The sequence below is a fragment of the Cucurbita pepo genome, chromosome 10 (genome assembly GCF_057944985.1).
Source record: "Cucurbita pepo subsp. pepo isolate OVF chromosome 10, ASM5794498v1, whole genome shotgun sequence".
NCBI classification, from domain to species: Eukaryota; Viridiplantae; Streptophyta; class Magnoliopsida; order Cucurbitales; family Cucurbitaceae; genus Cucurbita; species Cucurbita pepo.
The window spans coordinates 10053929-10072039 of NC_141807.1; the positions used below are offsets into that span (position 1 = coordinate 10053929).

Genomic DNA, 18111 nt, shown 5'->3' on the forward strand with positions numbered 1-18111 from the left:
TATATAAGCAAGCAAGAGAAAGATAACAACAGCTTAGCATATATAACCTTGGGTAGGGAGAAGGTGACAACTAGTCATATCCCCCTATAGTACATTCTGAGCCATTTTAAGTCTGGCAGGCCTAGACATGATATTTTTTAGACGTCATACGCCCTAGAATTACAAAAGGAAAAACACTAGAATGAAAAGACATGACAAGGGTTGGCTTGTCATGGGCATGCGGCCATGGGCAACATGCCCTGGACGAGCATGACCGTGACACGTTGCTCGCCTGCCTTCCTGACCACTGATAGGCTTTGGGGATTTGCACTTCGGCCCCTTAGAATACCACATCAAGGTGACAGGATTCGAACCTATGGCTCTCTGAATCTTCTTCATCGGTTATTTGGGCGCATCTTTCTTAAATAGATTGTGACGACAGATGACCTATGTGACAACAGCTGACAACATGCATGCCTTCCTTACCACTGATAGACTACGGGGCTTTGCACGTCGACCCCTGAGAATATCACATCAAGGTGACAAGATTCGAACCTATGGCTCTCTGAAACTTCTTCATCGGTTATTTGGGCACATCTTTCTTGAAAGGATTGTGACGACAGCGGACAACATGTCTGCCTTCCTGACCACGGATGGACTACGGGGCTTTGCATTTCGGCCCCTGAGAATACCACATCAAGGTGACAGGATTCGAACCTATGGCTCTCTGAAACTTCTTCATCGGTTATTTGGGCGCATCTTTCTTAAAAGGATTGTCACGACAGATAACCTATGTGACGACAGCGGACAACATGTCTGCCTTCCTGACCACGGATAGACTACGGAGCTTTGCACTTCGGCCCCTGAGAATACCACATCAAGGTGACAGGATTCGAACCTATGACTCTCTGAAAATTCTTTATCGGTTATTTGGGCGCATCTTCCATAAAAGGATTGTGACAACAGATGATCTATTTGACGACAGCGGACAACATAATGAAAAGTTCCTAGAAAGAATACAATAGAACAATTTGTGTAATGCTCTTTTTAAAGTCCGACCCTTCCAAGAATATGTTTCATTAAGAATATGTTTCATTTTGTATTCTCTTCTTCTTGGTTCAATGTTTAAAAACCACATTTTAAATCATATTATCTTGCATAATTCATTTTGATATAATATTGTTGGGGGCATTTTGAGAATCGAACTTCAGACCTCTCACACCCAAAATGATAATCATACCACTTAGACCAAATAACTTTGTAGAAGATTTATAATTCTTATTTGCTAGTCTATATATTTTCCGTGCCTCAATAGAAAAATTTATAGAAGTTGAAGGTGCATTGCCACGCATTCCTTTGGGTTAGGCCCCATTGATAACTATTTTGTTTTTTTTTTGTTTTTTTTTTCTTTCAAAATTGTGATTTTTTTCTTTTGGAGGGGCATTTCGATTATCGAAACTTGAGACCTCTTGCACCCAAAGCAAGAATCATACCACCAGACCAAATGCCCTTATTAATGACTATATATTAAGTTGGTTATGGAATGTATCATCATTATTTCATTTATTTTCTTTGTTAATGAAATCCATGAGCAATTATTATTATATCTTTTAGATCTAGACCGCTGTTAAATTATTTACGTAGGGTTTGCGATAATTACTGTAGAGAGAAGAAAAAAGAATAGAAGTTATTTAAAGAATAAAGTTAATTAAAGAATAAAAGAATAGAAGTTATTTAAAGAATAGAAGTTAATTACTGGAGAGAGAAGAAAAAAGAATAGAATTACTATAGAGAAGAAAAAAGAATAGAAGTTATTTTTATTTTCTACAGTTAATTACTGTAGAGAGAAGAAAAAAGAACAGAAGTTATTTTGGAGTTCTTATTTTTTATTTTCTCGTGTAAGTTTTAGTTTGATAGTTCCATTTGAGACATATATTACACAAGTAAATGATATTAAGAGCATTATCATTAAATGATAATATACTAGGTTGAGACATATATCGTGGAGTACACAAGTATTTTGGAGTTCTTATTTTTTATTTTCTCGTGTAAGTTTTAGTTTGATAGTTCCATTTGAGACATATATTACACAAGTAAATGATATTAAGAGCATTATCATTAAATGATAATATACTAGGTTGAGACATATATCGTGGAATACACAAGTAAATGATATTAAAAAAGAGAATTATCATTAAATGATAATAAACAAGGTTGGCTCATCTTTTGATGACATGAACATAGGGGCATTTCAAGAATTAAACTCGGGACCTCTCGCACCCTAAGCGAGAATCATACCACTAGACCAAATGCCCTTTCTAAAAAAAATGCAACATTTTTAACTCCTACTCAATATATTTTTTTCTCTCAAGTTTGAAATCTATTTTCTTGAGCGGTTGTTGGATTATAAAACAAAAAGTTGATGGTCTAGTATTTTACTTGTAAGTAAGGCTTGTAATATTGAATTGTTCTAATATGCAAGTGTTATCAAATAAACTACAACCTAACAAATGAATCAAACTAATCACTTTGGGTTGGGTTGGATTTATTCGGTTCAGTTCATCAGTTTGTTTGATTTAATTCTTCTATTTTGCTTCGTATGACGAGAAAATGAAGTTGTATTGAATGTACCATAGTTTGATTTATGACAAACTCATATGAAATATAATTGCATTAATAGTACTAAGAGTTGGAGTCTATAAACATTTGATGAACTTAAGTGCAACTCATGCTTCATTAAAGACGAGATAAACTTTAGTTAAGTAACTGGAACTTTAAATTACTTCATGTGGAGCTTCAATTACTCTATGTTAGCTACTATCTTTAGGATTTACTAATTGGACATCAATTATCAACTTTAGGTTATAATTTAGGTAGTAGCCATTATAATATTGATAACTCTCTAAAAGTAGAGTTATATCAAGTCTTTTTAGAGTTAATATTGCACCCTTATTCACAATTTTCTCATTTATTATCCATTTATTCTACTTAGTGAGCATGAAATCGTTTATTGCGGTCTAACATGAAAAAAAAATATGATTTGGCATAAATCGATCTTAATTGTATATTTAGTTGAGTTATATGATAAAATTTCAGACATTTATGCTAAACCATGTAGGAGTAGCAAATTTGGAAACAAATGGGGGATGACATGAAAATTTTAAATCGACATCATCAGTCAAAGTGGGTCATTGACTACCCAATGAGAAACATCCTATGTGGACTACTTATTCCTTTTCAGCCCTAAAGGTGAATCCATGCTCAATATAAAAGGAAAAGGAAGACCAAGAGGAGAGAAGCCACATTTTGGGGAGAAAATCGAATTACACAGCAGCAGCCTCTGCTGTGAAACCAGAGAAGAAGAAGAAAACACTAATCCAGCAGCTGTTGACAGCAGAAAGAAAAGGAGACCAACAAGGATTGATTAGGGCAAAGAGGTGGACGTGAGAGCTCAAGAGAAGGGAACTTCCATTGACGAACGGCAACAAACCGGGATAACTCTCTATTTCCTTATTCCATCAATTTTACATGATGAAGATGCGGATTCCTCTGTTTAATTCAGTTTGTATGGAGAGCTAAACTTAATAGGGAAGGTGAGAGAGTTTTATATAGTTTAAGTATGTTGACGGTATGATTTTAGTTTATTAAAGAGTTGTTGTTAATAGCCCTAAGCAATGCTCCTAACGTTCTATTAACCACCATAGTTTGCTCGTTAATCTGAAGATGACATGTAGTTGAAAACAATAATTTGTTACCCAATTTATGACTTAATATTCTTATAAATAATAGCTCTAAGCAATGCTCCTAATATTTTGATACCCAATTTATGACTTAATATTTCAAAAGTGACTTAAAAATTTAACATCCCTATCTTTTTTTTTGTGTGCAGCAAACATTGGCAACATTGACTACAAAACTTATAAACATCGTGGTTCATGGCAAAGGTCATATGGATCGTGATGAGCATTTTCTCCCATATCTTGGTTTCGCTAACTAAAGTTTTCCAATAACTCCCAAACTTCATTATCTTATATAACCTCTTGGGATAAAGATTCATATAACATTTCATAAAATAAGATCTACCGATGAATTTCATAGCATTTAAAGGTCATCTAGGTCATGAACCAAAGGTAAATTACCTTAGGGGCACTATAGTCATTTTACACTGTTTCTTGGTTTACCTACTTATCCTTATCCAATGACCACCAAATTTCATATCTAACCTCAACATACTATAATATGCTCAGTATTAAAATTTGATAGGCAGCGGAGCTCATATAGTGGGTTATTTTAACGTTACTTAAATCTCGAGCTATTTGATTGATTCAGGGTCTTAACTCACAGTTCTTTGGGTTTTTCTTTCATATATCCTTAATTCATACTTGGTTTAGGGTTCATATGAAAATCCAAGCAATTTCTACAAGTATTTCTTAACAAAAAGTCCAAGGTGGCTACTTGCCTCGTCGTCGACGTTTGGGACGTCCATTCTTGAGCTTCCAGTATCTAAATTACTTCAAAATTTCCTTCCACGTACTCCTTATTGTGTCTAGTTTCTGAAACCATAAGATTTTCTATGAGAATCGGTCTGGAATGGGGTTAAAATTGAGAAAATCCGAGAAAAGGTCAAATTTTGAGTTGACTTGGACAGTTCAGTTGAACTGGCCATATCATCGTTTTCTTCCTCTGAACAGGAAGAAGATGCGCAATTTTTGCGTCGCCGCCATCTGAAACTCGGCATGTACAGCCACATTTACAGCGTTTCTCTCCTCGATTTCTTCGTGAAACTTAAAGATGGGTATTACAAGGAAGGGCTAGGGATTGATTTGATACCTTCTCGTGGATCGTAGCCTAAGATATTCGCTTCCAAAGTTCATCCAAAATCTGATTTATCGCTAGAGATAAAACAAAGGATTTCTTATTGGGTAGCCGATTCTAGGGGTTTCAAGGCCCTATTTTTTCATCGAACCTCTTCCATATCCTTTCTTTAGGCTAAAGGAATTGGTTTGGAGGAACGTCTTTGAATGTAAGACGTTAATTTCCAAAAATCGTTCTCGGTATGCAACTCACTCGAAACGCCAGATATTTCGATCTCTTGGGTAGCTTTTTTTAAGATGTTTCCTCTCTCGATTCCTTCATCAAGTTTACTCAACTTCTTCCTCTGAAGTTGGAGGATCCTTAATTTGAAGGAAAAGAGATCGTAGATAGGAATTCGACTCTTATCCCCAATTTAATTTCGAAACCTATTTCCTTCAATTCGACACGCTTTCGAGGTTACTTTTTTTTGTGGTCTTCTATGGAAGCATTCCTTGGAGGTGTAGAAACTTATTGGAATCATTCTTGCTCGACGAATCATCATGTATCCTCGGATTGGATTTTCAAGTTTTTCTTGGAGTTCTTCAATGGTTGATTGAATTGGGGGAATGGTTTCTAGGCTCTTTCAGCACTATATTCCTTCATAGAACTTGTGGGTAATCTTGTTGAGAAACGGTAGGAATAAGTTTGAAGAGAAATGGTGGAGGATTGCTCTCAAATTTGGAACAAATCTGAGAGTAGGAGACCAATAATCTAAACGCTTATTGCCCTCGATTGGGGGATCGACCTTTCTCGATTCTTATTCCGTATTGTTGCTCCTACTTAAGTCTTTATAGGAGGAGCTTAAACCGACATTGAGAGCTTCAGATTCTTCGTTATTTAGAAGTTTGAAGAGAAATGGTGGAGGATTGCTCTCGAATTAGGAAGAAATCTGAGAGTAGGAGACCCACAATCTAAACGCTTATTGCCTTCGATTGGGGGATCGACCTTTCTCGATTCTTATTCCGTATTGTTGCTCCTACTTCAGACTTTATAGGAGGAGCTTAAATCGACATTGACAGCTCCAGAATTTTCGTTATTTAGAGATCGAACTTTCTGGATAGTTTTTCGGAGATATCAACTCCGATCATAGCCTTACCGACCTTGGCTTTGAATACTAGTCGTTGGATGTGATGATTCGTGCGTGTTCGTTCTAGATCATATCAAATTTTGGAGGAGATCCGATGATTAAAATTTGTGTTCGAAGGATTTTGCTCGGATGGTCACGGTAGATGCTCTGATTCTAATTAGAGTGGCATTTCTGTAATAATCCATTCTTCTAGGGGTATTTTAGTAATTTGCCACTTTTCGAATATTTTATTATTATTTTTCTCGAAAAATCCATAATTTTTCTACAAATTCCTCATCTCTGTTTTTTATCATTTTTCGCTTATTTTGAATCTAGAGATTCCTTCTAGATAAGGAATTACAAATCCAGAAAGATTCTTGATAATTGATAAAATGACTTTTTTGCCCATTTCATTTACTTTTTCCTTTCCAATCCTTTTCAAAAATAACTTTAACTCCTTGAAATCAATTGTTAGGGTACACGAGTGACTTGACTAAGTTCTTTGTTCTTGCTTCATCCTTTAATTTTTTTCCTTTCTATTCTTTGGGTCTTTCCTGAGTGGCTTATTCTTATGGGAGCTAATTTCCTTCATTTTTTGGAGTGTTACATATACATACTCGTTATAAACATAAAATAAGAAGTAGACTCAAAAGAAGAACAAAAAAATACTAGATTAAAAATAGAGGTTAGTCATTGGCCCACACTCCAAAGTCCACTCTCATCCACGACCAACTCTTAGTTACTTGAAAAAAAAATGATAAACATGGAGTGAGTAATACTTAGTAAGTAGCCTACTCGTGGGTTCTTAATCGCGACCTTAAGCTAGGATATTACTTCTTGTTATGTTTTCAGGATCTTAGAACTTAGAGGTCATCGTGTCATGTATCATATACTGATTCTGAAAACCTTCCGCTAAAATAACCTTCAATTTTCTCCTCATGAACACATGAGTGGTGTCGTCATAATCATGTAATCCTACTGGTAAATCGTGGTGCAGGACATCTCGTTTAGCTGATGGGAAAGGTAGGCCTATCATAACATCCAAATCATGATACATATTGTAGGACATCCTACCTAAAGAGGAATAGGGGCCTTTTAGTACACATCGTAATGCAGATAATGGTTACTTATGGGTATGGATCCTAGCAACTTATTTAGCATGTTATTCACATAGTTCTAGGTACTTGGTACATGGATTATTGATGAACCTAGGTTTATACATAATGTCATGGGTTAGGCTTTAGGAGTTGAAGTTTTAGCTTAGGAAAACATTAGAAGGTAACCTAACGTGGACTAATTCGTGTGAAAACCTACTAGCACTTTGAGGACCTCTTTCCTTCACCAAACTTATGGGTAAACTTATTTAGAAGGTGCAGGAACAAGTTTGTAAATGAATAGTGGACTATAGTTCTCGAATTCTAGGTAAACCCATGAACACGATACCCCAAAACAAAAAACTTGTATCTCTCGATTGGGTACTCGATTAAGCTTGCTTCTTGCCCTTAATAGTCTACCCTTATTCATAATTTATAGACGGATTTTCCACTACCATTGAAACATCTAGAATTTCTATAATTTCATTCTTCATTTTTCTGAATCTTCTGCCAAAAAAGTCTTCTCCGATCGGAGCCTTCCTTTTTTAAGCAACTTGTAATTCTTATTCTATAAAAAATTTAATGATTGGGGAAGTTTATACAAATTAGAAAAAGTACCATTTTCTCAATGTTTTTTCAATTTTACTTGTTGTTTACTTCTAGATACAACCTAGTAGGGATTATACACTCTCTTATTGGAGACCTTGAGTGTTGCAAATTCTCCTCCCCTTTGAAAACTTTCGGTCATCGAAAGTGCTTATTCTAAAATAGGTCAAGGTACAAGGTTCTTATTTGCCTTCTGTTTCCCAAGTGGTTTCTTTTACTCTATGATTCTTCCATAGGACCTTAACAAGAGAGATTTCCTTGTTTCTCAATCATTTGACTTTCTTGTCTATTATTTGAATCGGGTCTTCTTTATACGTTGGGTCATCTCTCAAGAAGAGAGTTTCATGAGCTAGTACGTGCAAACGATCTAGGGTATACTTCCGTAGTATGGATACATGAAAGATATTATGTACTGCAGACAAGTTTGGGCATTGCCCGATTCTATAGGCCACAGATCCAATCCTTTCTAATATCTCAAAGGGACGATTAAACCTAGGGCTTAGCTTCCCCTTTTTACCCTACCTAAGCACCCCTCTCATGGGGTGCTACCTTTAGGAATATATGATCCCCTACCTACAATTCCATGTCCTTGCGCCTTAGGTCTGCATAGCTTTTCTCTCGGCTTTGTGCGGTTTGTATCCTAGCTTTAATCTTCTGGACTGCGGCGTTGGTACTTTGCACCAACTGTGGCCCAATAGTTGTCGTTTGCCCCCCTTCTTCCCAAAAGATAACGGATCGAAATCTTCGTCCATAGAGAACCTCGTATGTGGCCATTTGTATGGTGGCTTGGCACGTATTATTATAAGTGAATTTCACAAGGGGTAGGTACTTATCCGAGCTTCCTGCAAAATCCATCACATATACCCTCAACATGTCTTCCAATATTTGCTTGAGCACTTCTGTTTGACCATCTGTTTATGGGTGGAATGTCGTACTATAACTGCGTACCCAATGCCTTAGTTGAATTTTCCAGAAGCGAGATTTAAATCTGGCATCTCGGTCTAATACTATTACCTTTTGTTGAATTTCCAGAAGCGTACCCAATACCTTTACGGATAAATATTCATTTTTAATGTTAGCAAGAGTAGCTCAGTTGGGAGATTGTTAGATTGAAGATTTGAAGGTCACACGTGTTTTATCCACGTTCAACGCACCTAATACAAGTTTATTACCAGGCTATACAATCTAAAAACATAACTTGCTCATTCAATCTAAAATTAGTGATATTTCTTTTTTAAATATAATGAATTAGCGAAAATACCTTTACTTATGAATTTTCATTTTTAATATTAGCACGGATAACTCTGTTGGGAGAGCGTCAGACTGAAGATTTGAAGGTCACGTGTTTGATCTCCACGTTCACCGCACCTAATTCTAGTTGCATAACCCGACTATTCAATCTAAAATTAGTCATTATTCCTTTCTGAAATCTCAATGAATTATCGGAAATACCTAACGTGTTCTAGTTCACCGCACCTTATACAAGTTGGATAACTTGAATATCTTATTAAAAATTAGTGATTATTTCTATTTAAAATATCAATGAATTAGCGAAAATACCTTTACTGATGAATTTTCATTTTTAATGTTAGTGTGAATAGCTCAGTTGAGATAGCGTTAGATTGAAGATCTGAAGGTCTTGTGTTCGATCTATGTTCACCACTCATGGTTCACGGTGCATAATTTGATTATTCAATCTAAAATTAGTAATTATTTCTTTCTAACATTTGAATTAATTAGTGGAAATACCTTTACTTAAAACTTAAAAACTTTCATTTTTAATGTTAGTTCAATCTAAAATTAGTAATTATTTCTTTCTAACATTTGAATTAATTAGTGGAAATACCTTTACTTAAAACTTAAAAACTTTCATTTTTAATGTTAGTGGGGATAGCTCAGTTTGGAGAGCGTCAGATTTAAGATTTGAAGGTCACGTGTTCGATCTCCACGTTCACCGCACCTGTTTCTTTTTGCATAACCGACTATTCAATAAAAAATTAGTCATTATTTCTTTTTAAAATCTCAATGAATCAGCGAAAATACCTTTAATGGTGAATTTTCATTTCCAATGATTGTGGGGATAGCTCAGTTGGGAGAGCGTCAGACTGAAGATCTGAAGGTCACGTGTTCGATCCACGTTCACCGCACTTTGTTCATGTTGCATAATTTGACTATTCTTTCTAAAATTAGTGATTATTTATGTTTAAAATATAATGAATTAGTGGAAATACCTTATGAATTTTCAATTTTAATATTAGCGTGGATAGCTCAAGGAGAGGGTCATATTGAAGATTTAAAGGTAACGTTTGATCCATGTTCACTGCATTAGCAATTATTTCTTTTTAAAATCTCAATCTCAATTAATTAGTAGAAGGAAGATTTAAAGGTAACGTTTGATCCAGGTTCACTACATTAGCGATTATTTCTTTTTAAAATCTCAATCCCAATGAATTAGCAGAAGATCGATTATTTCTTTTTAAAATCTCAATGAATTAGCATAAGATCTGTCACGTTTTTTATCCAACTGGCATAAGTTGACTAAGTTGCATAACTTTACTATTCAATCTAAAACATGTGATTATTTATTTTTTATGTTATCTAGGATGGCTTAGTTGGGAGAGCATCAAATTGAATATTGGAAGGTATTATGTTCAACCTGCATTCATCGCACCTTATAGTTTTATGCATTTTTATTTTTAATGTTAGCGGGGATAGCTCAGTTGGGAGAGTGTCAAACTAAAGATTTGAAGGTCGCATGTTTAATCTCCACGTTCACCGCACCTGTTTCCATTTGCATAAGCTGACTATTCAATAAAAAATAAACTAGTTATTATTTATTTTTAAAATTTCAATGAATAATGAATTAGCAGAAATACCTTTACACATGAATTTTGATTTTTAATGTTAGCGGGGATAGCTTAGTTCGGACTGAATATCTGAAGGTTACATGTTTAATTGTTAAGAATGTGAAATAGAAATAGAATTGGGATCGAAAGTATGATCTGATTCACATTTAGCACGTTTAAATAGGATAAAAACTATTAACTAATACCTAAAAATAGAAAAAGAATATATAACTAACTAAATCTTGTAAATAAATAAAATATACGGTCAATCAAATCTATACTAACAACTCCTAAATATCTCAGATATATTCTAACTAATTATTAAAATATATCTTCAAAATATCCTCTTAATACTCCCCCTCAAGTTGGAGAGTGTATGTCGATCACACCCAACTTGTCCTTCAAAAAGTCAAACTGCTGTATTCCCAAAGCTTTAGAAAAAACATCTGCCAATTGCATTTTGGTCAAAACATAACACGGTTTGATGATTCCAGATTGTAACTTTTCTCGAACTATATGACAATCTATTTCAATGTGTTTCGTACGTTCGTGAAAAACTGGATTGGCTGCTATATGTAATGCTGCTTGATTATCACAATATAATAATGCTGGTTCGGACAGTGGAACATTCAAGTCTTGAAGAATGTATCTTAACCAAGTTAACTCTAAACAAGTATTTGCCATAGCTCTATACTCGGCTTCTGCTGATGATCTGGACACATTAGTCTGCTTTTTAGACTTCCAAGAAATAATTGAATTTCCGAGGAAAATGCAGAACCCAGAAATAGACCGTCTGGAAGTTTGACAACCACCCTAGTTAGAATCGCAATATGCTTGTAATCTTAAATTGTTTCCAGATGGCAGTAAGAGTCCTTGACCAGGAGTGCCTTTGATGTACCTTAGAACTCGAAGAGCTGCCTCCCAATGTGGTTTTCTTGGTTCATGCATAAATTGGCTAAGCATACGAACTGAATAAGCTATGTCAGGCCTAGTAACGGTCAAATATATTAATCTGCCAATCAACCGTCTGTATTTACTTGGATCATTCAACTTCTCTCCTTTAGTTAAAGAAAGTTTCAGATTTTGCTCCATAGGAAATTTTACTGGACGTGCTCCTGTAAGACCTGTGTCTTGAAGAATGTCTAGAGCATACTTCCTTTGAGACATAAAAATTCCTTTTCTAGATCGAGAAAATTCAATGCCTAGCAACGAAGTGTAGTAAGTTTCGTTGTAGGGGAAAATGTTTTTGTGTAATCAATACCTTCAACCTGAGTGTATCCCTTTGCTACAAGTCGAGCTTTATAACGTTCAACAGAACCATTAGAGTTGTATTTAATTTTGTACACCCAACGACAACCAATAGCTATATGACCAGGTGGTAGAGGAACGAGAGACCATGTATGATTACGTTCCAAAGCTGCAATTTCATCATTCATAGCCTGCTGCCATAACGGGTCGCCAACTGCCTCGTCATAGATTTTAGGTTTTGTCTGGGATGTAATAAGAGCTAGAAAAGCACGTTGAGTAGAGAAAAATGAGAGAATGAAAGGTAATGATGAAGGGGATACCTGGTGCCAGTGCCGAGACTTGAGCTAGAGGTTAAATGATTGGCTCCAGAAGACATCTCATAATCCTTACGCCAAGCTGGAGGTTGTTTAGTACGAGTAGAACGTCGGAGTGGAGCTGATATATCAGGTGGGATAGGATTGGAATTAGTGGGCGAATCTGAAGATGGTGGAGGAGACGACGAAGTAGTAGGTGAAGGGATAGGAGGTGAAGGAGGAATAGGAGGTGAAGAAATAGAAGGTGGAGGATGGATGTTTGAGTAGGATGGATCATGAAGTGGTACAACAGGAGTCGAAGGAGCTAATGTCGAAGTTTGTGAAGCTGATGAAAAAGGAAAATCATCTTCACAAAATTTAACATCACGGCTGATAAAGAATTTGTGAGATTGCATGTCATACAACTTGTAACCTTTATGACCACAAGGATATCCTACGAAAACACAAGGAATTGCCCGAGGTTCAAATTTTTGCTTAAGATGTACTCTAGTTGCATAACATTTACAACCAAAAACTTTAAGATGATGAAAGGTAGGTGGTCATTTGTAGAGTGTTTCAAAGGGTGTCTTGTTAGATAACAATGGTGATGGCGTTCTATTTATAAGATAAACAGCCGTTAAAATGCACTCTCCCAAAAAATTAAGTGGAACCTGTGACTGAAAAAGAAGAGACCCAGCTACATTTAGGATATGGCGATGCTTACGTTCTACGACTCCATTTTGTTGTGGAGTATAGACACAAGTGCGCTGAAATTCAATACCACAAGAAGTAAAGAATGGTTGCAAAGATAGGAACTCAGTCCCATTGTCTGATCGAACTATCTTGATAGTAGTATGAAATTGAGTTTGAACGAATTTAACAAAATTCATTAACAAATGATGTACTTCTGACTTATGTTGCATTAGAAAAACCCAAGTACATCGAGTAAAATCATCAACAATAGTGAGAAAAAAATGCAAACCAGAATGGGTAGTAATTTTATGTGGTCCCCAAACATCACAATGTATCAGATCAAAGGCAGAATGGGTTGTTATTGAACTTCTTGGGAAAGACAACCTAGTTTGTTTTGCTAACGGGCAGATACTACAATTATGAGAATAACTCGCATTATTAAGATGCAATTGATCAGCTAGAAATTTAAAACGAGAAAAAGAAGGATGACCTAGGCGTAAATGCCACAAATCAGATGACTGAGATACTTGATGAGCTGAAGATTTGATTGGAGATGAAGAAATATGATAGAGACCTCCAAATTGTTTACTCGAGCCAATCATCTTCCCCGTAGCCAAGTCCTGCATAACACAAGAATCAGGATAGAAGGTGACATAACAATTCAAGTTATTGGTAAGTTTGCTGATCGACATTAGGTTTAAATTGAATGAAGGCACACATAAAACGTTGTTTAATTTAAGGTTAGGGCTAAGGGAAATATTGCCCGTATGTGACACACGTGCTGTCTCTCCATTAGGCAAATTTATTGTAGACATGATGGCAGCCTTTGGTTCAGTCATAACAGAAGATTTTGATACTATATGATCCGTAGCTCCACTATCGAGAATCCATGAATTAGAACTCGCAGAGTTAATAGATAATGTAGATATGGGAAACAAACCTGCAACATTGATGTGATTGTCAGAATTACCAAAAGGGTGATGATTGATTGCAGATAAGGCTTGTGCTATCTGTCGTAATTGCTCAGAAGAAAAATTTGGAATGGAATTAGGTGACTGTTCTTCTGTATTCAACTGTGAAACATCGGCCATATTTGCAGATGATCGATATCCACGATTATTGTGTTGATTGACTTGTCTTGTCCTTCCAGAATTATTTTTCTGTCGACACCGATCTTCTGTATGGCCCCTTCTATCATAAAACTTACAGTGAAACTTAAGAATTTGACACTCATTGATTGTATGACCACTTTTATTACAGTGTTCACACGATTTGTCCTTGGCGAATTTTGAATATATTGTTTTCTTCTGCACTGCTGATGCAATCGAGAAATTCTCAGTAGGTTCAGAAGTTACCTGACGCTGCATCTCTTCTTGTACAAGTAATGAATAGGCTTGCCTCACATTAGGTAATGGAGACATCATCAATATGTTAGATCTCACCGTTTTATAAGACTCAATGAGCCCCATGAGCAATTGCATCAACTTGTCTTCTTCGCGTTGATCAATATATATTTGACGTTGATTACAGGTAAATGGTGTGCGGTACGCTTCCAGCTCATCCCAGAGTGCTTTGAGATTGGTGAAATATGTTGACAGTGCCATGGTTCCTTGTGACATCGTTGCTATCGAGTTTTGTATTTGAAAAATTGTTGGAGCATTCTTTTGTGAGATTTGATCGTGAAGATCAACCCACACTTGATGAGCTGTCTTGGCATGAATAATGCCTTTAGCAATATCTGCTTCAACGGAATGAGTTAACCAAGATATTATCATACTGTTGCACTAATTCCATAGTTCGAATTCGGTTGAATTTGCATCTTGGGACGGTTCCTCAATTGTGCCATCAATGAAGCCAATTTTCTTCTTGCCAATAAGAGCATGCATAACTGATTTACTCCAGGATTGGTAATTTGCTCCATTTAATTTGATTGGAACAAGTGAATATCCTGGCTGATCAGAGTGATGAATATAGTAAGGATGTGTTAAATCAACATCCAAAAATTTGAGCTGGATTTGGCTGATTCCGCCATGAAGGAAATTTTGATATTTAAGAACACCAAGATCGGTGCTCTGATACCATGTTAAGAATGAGAAATAGAAATAGAATTGGGATCGAAAGTATGATCTTCATTCAGGTTTACCACGTTTAAATAGGATACAAACTATCAACTAATACCTAAAAATAGAAAAAGAATATATAACTAACTAAATCTTGTAAATAAATAAAATATACGGTCAATCAAATCTATACTAACAACTTCCTAAATATATGAGATATATTCTAACTTATTATTAAAATATATCTCCAAAATATCCTCTTAATGTTAATCCACGTCACCGCACTTGGTTTACGTTGCATAAAAAATAAACTAGTTATTATTTATTTTTAAAATTTCAACGAATAATGAATTAGCGGAAATACCTTTACACATAAATTTTGATTTTTAATGTTAGTGGGGATAGCTTAGTTCGGACTGAATATCTGAAGGTTACATGTTTAATCCACATTCACCGCACTTGGTTTACGTTGAATAAGTTCATTAAGTTGCATAACTTTATTCAATCTAAAATTAGTGATTATTTCTTTTTAAAATATAATGAATTAGCGGAAATACCTTTACTTATGATTTTTTTTTTCAAATATTAGCGAAGATAACTTAGTTTTAAGAGCGTCAGACTGGAAATGTGAAGGTCACGTGTTCGATCCACCTTCATCGCACCTGATTCAAGTCACATAACTTCACTCGTGACTATTCAATTTAAAATTAGTGATTATTTCCTTTTAAAATATCAATGAATTAGCTAAATACTTTACTAATGAGTTTTCATTTTTAATGTTAGCCGGGATAGCTTAGTTGGGAGAGCGTCACTGAAGATCTCAAGGTCACGTGTTTGATCCACGTTCCCTTCACCTGATTCAAGTTGACTTAAGTTGCATAACCTGGCTATTCAATCTAAAATTAGTGATTATTTCTTTTTAAAATCTCAATGAAGTAGTGAAAATATCTTAACCGATGAATTTTTATTTTTAATGTTAGCGGGGATAGCTCAGTTTGGAGAGCGTCACTGAAGATCTGAAAGTCACGTGAGAGCATCACTGAAGATCTGAAAGTCACGTGAGAGCAACACTGAAGATCTGAAAGTCACATGTTTGATCCACGTTCACCGCACCTAATTCAAGTTGACTAACTTGCATAACCTAAATATTCAATCTAAAATTAGTGATTAGGTCATGTGTTTGATCCACGTTCACTGCACCTAATTCAAGTTGACTAAGTTGCATAACCTCGCTATTCAATCTAAAATTAGTGATTATTTCTTTTTAAAATCTCAATGAAGTAGTGAAAATATCTTATTAATCGATGAATTTTTATTTTTAATGTTAGCGGAGATAGCTCAGTTTGGAGAGCGTCACTAAAGATCTGAAAGTCACGTGAGAGCATCACTGAAGATCTGAAAGTCATGTGTTTGATCCACGCCTCACCGCACCTAATTCAAGTTGACTAACTTGCATAACCTAAATATTCAATCTAAAATTAGTGATTATTTCTTTTTAAAACTACTTGACTATTTAATCTAAATTTAGTGATTATTTCTTTTTAAAATTTCAGAATTTTCATTTTCAATGTTAACGGGGATAGCTTGGTTGGGAGAACTTAATATTGAAGATTTGAAGGTCAGGTGTTATTCGACCTTCACCACACCTGATTCAAGTAATATAACTTACTATCTTAGAGATGATTTCTTTTTAAAATTTCAATGAGTTAGTGTAAATAATTTTAATGATGAATTTTAATTTTAATGTTAGCGTGGATAGCTCAATTGAGAGTGCGTTTGTAGATAGCGTGGATTCCTAATTCTTTATTTGACTATAAATGCTCTATAAGACATTTAGTAAAATGACTCATTTTATTGCATGGAACAATAAAATTGATCTTCCCTTAGAATTTTCAATACATTCTACTTTCAATGTTGCTAAGTTGAGTTCTTCTGATGTAGGTGATGATTTTTCTTATTCGAGGACGAATCCTAAAGAGGGGGATGATGATAAGAATCACAGTGTACATTCTACTTTCAATGTTGCTGAGTTAAGTCCTTTTGATGTAGGTGATGATTTTTCTGATTCGAGGACGAATCCTTTTGAAGAGGGGGATGATGATAAGAATCACGGTGTTCCAACTGGACCTATTACACAACCCAAGGCCAAGAAGATTCAACAAGCATTCATACTTCATCTACAAAATTGGATAGGCTAGGTTCAATCATCATTTCATGTGTGACAAGCTGATTCGTTTGAGTCAAGACCATTTGGAGATTCAAAAGTAAATATTTGCATGGTTGAAGTAGCGGATGAAGTTGCAAGCATCATTTCATGAGTGGTTAGAAAACTTTATTTCTTATTTTAATTTCATAAAGTTTGTAATGCTCAAATTGACTTCGTCTTCTGTGGAGATCTAAAGGGATCGAGATTAAATCACGGCCACTAACTTCTTTTGTGGGGAGACTATAAATACCCACACATTATTATGTAAAAGCATATTTGTGATCAATGAAATTGATCTCTCAAGTTGAGATGATCCCCTGTGTAGAAATTTGAGCATATCTTTGTCATTTCTAAGTTTTATGCAATTCTTGTGGTAGATTGCATCTTAGTCATTCAATCAAGCCTTGATCAAGTTTGATTGTGGAGTGACTCAATTTAGAAAAAGGTTCCATAATCTAATTCTAGTTTTATCTCTTGGTTGATCCAAATTTTGTATAAGAAGGAGCGTCGATTGCATTGATTCCATCAACAGTCTTCCCATGAGTTTATGGTGCATGACCCATTTTTTATACCATTCACCTTCGAGCGCCACCATAGTTTTGCATCGTCCATGAGATGCATTGCGACCAACGTAACTCTTAGGTCCTATGAGCAAGTTCAAGTAACATTCAAGTATTGTTCTACGTCAAAAATAAAGCTTTTTAATTCCTTAGCATCCCGGTTTTCATTTAAGGGGTTGTGTTCTTGGATTTTAAGTTTGTTAAGCCCACATGAACTTGGCTTGAGGTGTGGTTCTTTACAGCCCAACTTGTCAAACTCACTCGGGTGCTCATCAACCATGATGTCGTTCAACAAGAGAGACCTCGAAAACGACTGGATTATCGCATTAACCATTTGAATCACCTGCTCATCTCAACCATGACTTCGTTCAACAAGAGAGACCTCGAAAATGACTGGATTATCGCATTAACCATTTGAATTACCTGCTCATCTCAACCATGATGTCGTTCAACAAGAGAGACCTCGAAAACGACTGGATTATCGCATTAACCATTTGAAATTGAACAAAATATCTATAACATAACTCTAACAAAGGTACGAAGTTCATAAAAGTCTTTTTAATCTAAGATAGAAACTGTAAAATAAAATGATATAAGAAAATAATA

The 18111-nt window shown here is 35.4% G+C and overlaps 1 non-coding gene across 1 annotated transcript; it reads left to right on the forward strand.

Moving 5' to 3' along the window:
* The first annotated feature begins 9673 nt into the window (after nt 1–9673).
* On the forward strand, nt 9674–9746 carry TRNAF-GAA (transfer RNA phenylalanine (anticodon GAA)). The gene has a single exon. It is a non-coding gene; the product is annotated as a tRNA-Phe (tRNA).
* Nucleotides 9747–18111: the final 8365 nt, after the last annotated feature.